Source organism: Symsagittifera roscoffensis, chromosome 5 (genome assembly GCF_963678635.1).
Source record: "Symsagittifera roscoffensis chromosome 5, txSymRosc1.1, whole genome shotgun sequence".
NCBI classification, from domain to species: domain Eukaryota; kingdom Metazoa; phylum Xenacoelomorpha; order Acoela; family Convolutidae; genus Symsagittifera; species Symsagittifera roscoffensis.
The window spans coordinates 54,677,663-54,685,874 of NC_087066.1; the positions used below are offsets into that span (position 1 = coordinate 54,677,663).

Genomic DNA, 8,212 nt, shown 5'->3' on the forward strand with positions numbered 1-8,212 from the left:
AAAACAGATTCTGGTTCAAATTGCTCAGACTGGCTGCACACCAGACTCAAATGTTGAGATAGTCATGGTTTGTTGAGAGTGTCTCTGTTCCAGGCGGAGTTTGGATCCCAATGTTCCCTCTCACATCTCAGACAACAGCAGCAGCTGCCGAAACAGAGAACCCTAATAAATACACATGCGGGAGGTGTTTCTGGGGGTGGATGTGGGGATGGCGGGGGGACGCTTCCCTGCAGATTGAGTAGAAGCAGCAGCAATTCTAACCGGGGCAGCAGCTGCAAAGGAGGGGCGAGGGCAGGGGGAGGAGAGGGAGGAGATCAAAGAGGGTAGCAGAAGAAACACATATCCCCGGAAGCAGAAGAGAGCCAGCACAGTCCAGGTCCAGACACTCACCCTCACACACGTTCACACAATCCAAACAGGTACATATAGTCAATCAACCATGTCAACAAGATTAATTACAGAGTCTGATTGTTTCACTGAACTATCTGAGCCTATTCTGCACACATTTCAATATAAAAGCTTGTTTTTTTTTTGTAGAAACCGAAAAGTTTTCTTTGCCCCTTTTCAGCTTCTAAAAACAAGTGATAGTCCAATTATGTGTCCCAGCAATTTGACTTCCACGTCCGCGTAATTGTTTCTTTTTCGATTGCAACTGAACTAGTTTTGTGACATCAATTAGGTGTTCATTGATTTGTATTCGATGAAAGGTGAAACTGTGCATATATTCTTCAGGGCTAATCGAATGATTTTATAGTAAGTTTTACTTTCAGCCATAACAGCAACAAAATCCCCTATAGACATCAGGCAACCATCCCACCAATCAGAGTCAGAGTCAGAGTCAGAGTCAGAGTCAGAGTCAGAGTCAGAACCCCCACCCCCACTCCCTTAGACCCCCACCACCTAATAACAACAACAGCAGCAGTTGCCAATCAGGGGGGACAGGGGGCTGGTGGCGAATGGAAGTGTCCCCACTTGAACAGCCACCCCACTTCCGGACTCCCCCATCCTCCTGCTCATCCTCCTCCTAATCAACTCCACCATCAGTATGCAAACAACACTTCGGGTCAGTACCTGGACTGATTCCATTTCGAATACTGAGACTCCCACAAAAACACAACTGCTCCACACTGCTTGCACCGGCTCGTCGTTCCAATCGCGACTTCAGCGACGTCTTTGATTTTTTGTATTCACGTTGGCTGCGGAACTGTCGTAGAAGATCCCGCAGTGACAAAAATGCGTAAAAATTGATTATACACAGAAAAATCTACATATCAATTGGAGTATAGAGTCTATTTATCTAAAACCAATTTGCGAACGATCGTCGATTCTATGCAGATAGAATCTATTTTTCCACCAAAATTAAATGAATTTTATGCCAAAATAATCGATTTTTTTTCTCGATCAAACCTGTATATAATCTGTAGATAATCTGTATATAATCTGTATAAACTTGAGTATATTGCTTATAAACTTTTAGTAAATCTTTGAAGCTGATCACTGTAGTTTGTTTTATTGTACTGCAGGTTCTCAGAGACGCATGCAACATCAGCAGCCAGTGGGGGACATTGTGGCCTTAAGTGCATGCTCCAGAAGACAAACATCACCCCCCTCATTTATACAGCCAAATGCACAAGCCCCCACTGCCCCTCAAACAGTTCTCACAGCTGGGGTAAAAGGGGGACCGAGGAGCAGGGGAGGCAGTTTGAACAGGAGCAGGAACACGAAGGGGGCATCCAGCAGGGCCCCACTGTCACTCTCACATACATGCACTTCTGCTCGGACGAGGACGAAGAGGGGGAGGGGGAGGGGGAGGGGGATGTGACCAGCAGTGGGGCCGAGATCAACCTGTAGCTCATATCCCTCATCCCTTGCTCCCCCACAACTCAAGTCGGGCAGTGGCTCACGCCTGTGCGATCATCTAATGATCATCTAATGCATTTCACTGACACACCTGAGAGCAGAATAGAAAAGAATTGGTCATGAAATGAAGGTGTGTTACACTTGACCGAGTGTCAGGATTCCAAAATGGTGAAACGCATCTGATGATGACACATGTTTCAAAAAACAACATCAGCCAACATCCTGCAAACAGATCAAAAGTCAAAGACACAAGTAGTACAGCCAAAAAAGAAGCGTGAATTATTCTCAGCAGAGCGGTGAACAAACAACTGGCAAGATGTGTTCCGCAGGACACAAACAGACTTCGAAATCAATCTGTTCATGCCCTAAAGTAAAGTATCGTCGAACATCCGTAAATGAAAGCGTGGGACTACTTAAGAATGATATGGACAGTGGACGCGTCTCCGTGTACACACACCTCACATATTCTTACTTCCAGACTGTCAATTTCTCGAAACTCATTTGTTGCCATTTAATATACTAGTACTACTTTCATATTCTGAATTTGATTGAATTATAGCTCACAATGCCTATTCATAACTTATTTATAGTTGAAAAGAAATAAAAACAATTAACTTTCAGCTAAGTGTAACTGCAATTAAGTGTAGAAGATAGGTACTTCACAAAAAAGGAGAAAAAGTGTACAACAAGGGTTGCTTAATATTTGGGTGAACAGAACTAGTTTTGATATAACCTGTGTGGGTCATTTCTCACCTCAAACTAATTACCTAATCACAGTCGGAATCCGATTGTAAAATAAGGTCTAAATTCGTTTTCAGGGCATAATACCAAAGGCCACGGATAGGTAATGCCACAATTACACAAAGAATATGATCAAATTATACTTTAATAGGGAATGACATCCTCACGGTGAGTTTAAGCACTGATAAAAGAATTGATGATAAGCCTCCCAGAATTCACTAAGCAACAGTATCCAATAATTTTCTCGGTACGGGCGGGAAAACGGTGATGTTTTTCAAATTTCCGCAGATTGAGTCATTCGGCCTAGAAATCGTGAACAATCAAGTTAGGTAAAAATTTCAGAAAGTGACAAAGAGGAAGAAGAAATTCAACCCGTACCGAGAAAATTATTTATTTCTGACCTGAAACTCTTTTTGAAATGTTTAAATAAATCAGGGATTTAACTGGTCAGGATTTTTTTTTCAAATGTTTAAATAAAGCAGGGATTTTCTTTAAATTCTTTTTTTCTCATCTTAATTCTGATCAGAAATTAGCTAAATCTAGGCTAGTTCTAGCTTTAAAAAAAGTCTCCTGGTGGGGCTCGAAAGCCTGACCTTTAGGCGGTTGCGGTTGTGCTAACCACTATGCTACAGCCCTTCATGGAGATTGATACTTTTAGCAAAATAACAGTGTTGTTATAACAGTGTAGTTTGCATTGTATTGCTACTGTTATAGTGTATACTCGAAGCATGTTTATCTCGTTGTGTTTGAGCAGTGGACTGATTTCTGGTTATTTTTTTCCGGAAACTGTTTATTTCTAAACTAAAATAAATAGATCTTTTCTGCACAGAAAATACGAGAAAACTATGCTAGATAATCGAGATCAAATTTCTATCTAGAAAAACAGCCTCCGATGGGTACGGGGCTCAAAATTGACCGCACGTGTCTATTAGATTTTTCGTTACAAACTCGGAGTTGCTACACACTTTGAATCTAACTGTGGAAAATTAATCTTTAAGTTTTATTATTTAAGCTAGTATTCTGGGTTGACCTCCAAACACGAAAGATGCTTGTCATGCAATTCCATGTACCCATGTACTGATTGTCCAGACAAACAATGTATTAAAAATTTTCAAATCGAAGAAATGAAAATTGTAAAAAGCATTTTTTTGCTAGTAATTTTTCTTTCTAGTCGCAAAATGCACATGCTCAAACACACTTTTTTTGAAAAAAAATGTTTGCATTCAAAAGTTTGTAGTTTTTGTCCATAAAGTAGTCAAGATTGAACAGAAATGACTATTCTTTTTCAGCAAATTCAAACTTGAAACGTTCAATGCTTTTATATTAGTAAGATTTATTTTAGTCTGTCACAAAAATCACGCTACGATTATTGACTAGTAATTTTTTTGTTTCATAAACACAAAAAACGGAACTTCTGATTGTGGAAAAAATAGTCATACACAGTAAAATATTTATCACAGAGGTTTCAGATAACTTCTGTATGTGTGGATTTATATGGATTTACATAAAGTTTTTATCGAATATAAAAAAATAAATGATTAGCTGTTTTGGTCAATTCAGTATATTATTTAACGACGATGAAAAGATTTGACAGGGTTAGTTTGACAGAGTATTTTTAAGCATGAAACTAACACTTCTAACCAAAGTTCCCAATTATCATTCAATTCTCTAATCTGTCCATTATCAGGTTTGATTTTTTTTAGACATAATTCTTCAATAAATTATTCGTTTTGGTAGTCTTTGCATGTTTTTTTACTGATCAGCTGGCTAGAAAAACTTCACGCTAGCAGCGTATAAACTCATAGGTCATTTTTGCCAAACATGTTTGAAACTTAAAATACTAAAAATAGCTACGCATAAAAAAGATTCACAAACAAAAAAACTAAATTTTGTCGTCTATTCTAAACCATTACTTGCTACTGTTTAGCTGGTCATAAGTTAGTTTAGTTTGCATTTGCCGATTTAAAAGTTTTACTGTTGCAAAGAAAATAATCTACAAAAACAGCTTAAACTTAAAATACTAAAAATAGCTACGCATAAAAAAGATTCACAAACAAAAAAACTAAATTTTGTCGTCTATTCTAAACCATTACTTGCTACTGTTTAGCTGGTCATAAGTTAGTTTAGTTTGCATTTGCCGATTTAAAAGTTTTACTGTTGCAAAGAAAATAATCTACAAAAACAGCTTAAACACTTCATAGATCAACTCAACGATTTTTAAGTAACTTTTTTGCTGATTGCTTACCTAGTAATTTAGATAATTAGATTTACGATTATCGCTCTTACGTCCAATCCTTCGAAAACTTGAAGAAAACTCTTTGAATTCCTGAAACCGATTGCTTATTACGTCGATCCTTTGATATACGTAAGTTTAACAAGTACATTATGAACAACAATTTTTCGTGGTAATTCTTAAATTCAAACACGACAGCTCGTATATCAGGGCAAAGCCCTGAAAGTTCACACTGTCTTTTAATTCATTTCAAATAGTTTTTGGTGAAAAAAATTTGAAACCCTATGGATTTTGGACAATATCAAAGTAATAAATATGGAGTCGTAAGAAAATAATACGATCGATCCCGTTAGCTAGCCTCATTTCGTTTGGGAACGATTTTGTTGTGCGGGATAATTTCCCACGTATAAATATTTTGCATTACGCGCTTAGCAATATGAACAAGACTGCTCATATCAGGGCGAAGCCTTGAATGTTCCGACTGCCTTTTAAAGCCTTTCGAGCAGTAATAACATGAAAAAACTAAATGTGATAAAAACAAAACGAACACTTTTGTTTCTAATTTGAGATTTTTTGGGAAAATGATCCCCCCACGCCATATAAAGTACAAAGTGATAAATTTCGCTCCTAGTAACACATCAATTATGGCAAAGAAGCTTCGTTTGAACAATTTGGAACGTTTTCTAAGACGGAATAAAACTCCGCTTACGCGTCAATAGCGCGAAATATATCGCGCGTTAAATGCCCCAAATTGAAAAAAATGGCTTTCTTTAAAACACCATAATTTTACGTAAAACAGTCACAGGTGAAATATCTTTTCAATTTCAAGCTTAGGGCAACAATAAATTTTGATTGATTTTTCAAAAATTTGTCAAAATGGCTAGTTAAAAAGTCGTAATTTGTCTGAAGAAAAAAAAAACCAACCTGAGCACAAATATTTTGTTACTTTTTTTATAAAATCAGAACAAAAACTCAGATAGAACAGTCTCCTTGTCAGATGCAACTGAAGTGCCTGATGCTAGGGATTTTAGCAGACCTAATTTTAGCAGACCAATCTTTCAGCAGACTCAGAACAATTTTAAAGTCAGATAGCTAATTGTGGATCGCTAATCGGTAGCTAATCGCCAACTTCAAACGCGATATTGGCGATTAGCGACCGCTTGCTCCGCTGCGCTTCAATTGAACACGAGTTTATTTGTTCGCAAAATCTTCGTTTTGCCGCCAATTTAGGCTGTTGTGTTTGTGAAGTTGATAGTTTTGATGACAAATTGTGAGATAACTGTATTAATTGAAGAAACCTAGCCCCAGACTGAGCGTCTTTTTGAGTCTGTCAATCAACCAACCATCACTCAATAATGTTGGTCTGCTAAAAAACGCTTTTTTCATTTTTGATGCTAAAAGATTGGTCTGCTAAACGATCGGTCCCCCAAGTGGCTTAACTCCTGTTCAATGTTTACCAGAAGGGTTTAAAACCCTTTCTTTTGAAACGAACATTTAACTAACACAAACCCAACTGAATTTGAAGTCGAAAAATTTCCGCTATATCTATTTAAAATTGAATTCATAGACGGTTTTTGATTTTACGCTTGCTTAAAAAAACTTCAATGTAAAAAGATAACCAGTTTCAAGTTAAGCGGTTAATTTTTAAATTAACCCTTATTTAAGAAAAGTTAAAAAGTTTCAATTCTTATGAATCTTTGTGTCCTAAAATGTTTTTTTTTTATAAGCAATTCCTATGTCGCCCTCAGATAACTTAGGGATTGAAAATCTACAAAAAACCAATTGTTCTATCAAATTTAAAATTAAATAGAATCCATTTCAAACATAAATTAAAATGGGCTTTTCTTCATTATAATTTTTTCCACTATAGATGAATTGCTACTCCATTAAATAATAGCAGGGTATTCCGTTTTTCAAAGGGTTAAAAATAATTACTTTTTACTTCTATGGATATTGGCAAAAAAACGTAGAATGTAATGATTTTTGGCGATGTTTCCAGTTTTGTACCAAGCAAACAAAAGCAATGTCGGATTGTGTTTGTCGTAAAACTTATATAGCCAATTCTCCAAAGAGTGGATTAAAAAAAACCGAGTCACAGGCTTTGAAATGGTGTAATAGGGATTTTAAGGCTATGCGATGCTTTTTTTGTCTAGAAGTTCGTTTGTTTGAACCATTAAGGACAATTTTTACTAATTGAAATTACTTCCGATTATGTTTTCCAAAGTATTTTTGGATTGCAAATTACCACTCTGAACATTTGTGATAAATAAATGACGTGAAGCGGAGAGTTTTTCACTTTAGAGCAATTTAACCAGACAGAAAGCAAAAACTAATTTTTCACTTGAATGATAATTTTTTTTTTCGTTTTGTCCAGCTAAACTAATAAAAACACTGTACATCGAAGTGTCCGGTAGCTAAAAATTCAATCCTGATAGAACTAAGGAAAGTCTATTGAATCAGTCTTTGCGCTTCAAAGAGCAAAATAGTACGATATTTAAATTCTGATTGCCTTGGATAAAAGTTTTCGTGACATTTGAAATTGAGGCTTTTTTTTCATATCATGCAAAACTAGGTCAGCAGGAAAGCTGAAAAGCATACGGATTGAAAATCAGGGGAATTTGTTTCACAGTTGCGAGCAGTTTTGATTGCATTTTTTAGAGGAGTTAGAGCTTTTGTCGCTACTGATAACTTTTTCGATTAAAGCAAAGAAGAAATTCAGCTCGCTGCAATTTTTCGTGCAGATAAATTTCGACTTTCTAAATAACTTTTGGTTGTTTTATTGCCTCAAAAACTGTATGGTAAACGTTTTCCTGAGAAATTTATTTTTCTTGCAGATTTGGGCTTTTTTAACTGATTTCAAAATTGTATGATAAGCGTTTTCCCTTATACAAACTCGCGGGATAATGTTTCTAACTACTATTTTAGTCGCTGAACTAAGTTTATAATCAAATCACCATTTCATAAAAATAAAAATTTTGTCTGCGAAAATTGTAAGTTTTTGACTGTAAGGTAGTGAAGGCAGAGTTTTTTTTCTCACGGAAGAATCAAGGTTTTCTATGCTGAAAAGAAATTACTTTCTGATTTTCTCTTAAACTTTGCAAGCAATTCCAACAATTCCTGGTGTTGATTTTCTTAATGTATTTCAAAACCCAGTTTAATTTGCAATTTTGATGCCATTTAATGTATTGGTTTTCCTAATAGTAGTTTCAGGGAAATCCAAATTTTAAAGCAAAACATACAAAACAATCGTTCAATCTTCGGGAAAATGTTTGTCATACTTTTAATTAATAGACAAAACTTGCAGTCATGCTAATTTTTTGCAATTTTTTCCTTCGTATAATAGAATGGGGGTTGCATGAGAAGCATTTTTTCCATAAT

At 36.1% G+C, this 8,212-nt stretch overlaps 1 long non-coding RNA gene across 1 annotated transcript; it reads left to right on the forward strand.

Moving 5' to 3' along the window:
• Positions 1-305: 305 nt before the first annotated feature.
• Positions 306-1,792, forward strand: LOC134846974 (uncharacterized). The gene is made up of 3 exons (XR_010162839.1): positions 306-419; positions 771-1,063; positions 1,524-1,792. It is a non-coding gene; the product is annotated as an uncharacterized LOC134846974 (long non-coding RNA).
• Positions 1,793-8,212: the final 6,420 nt, after the last annotated feature.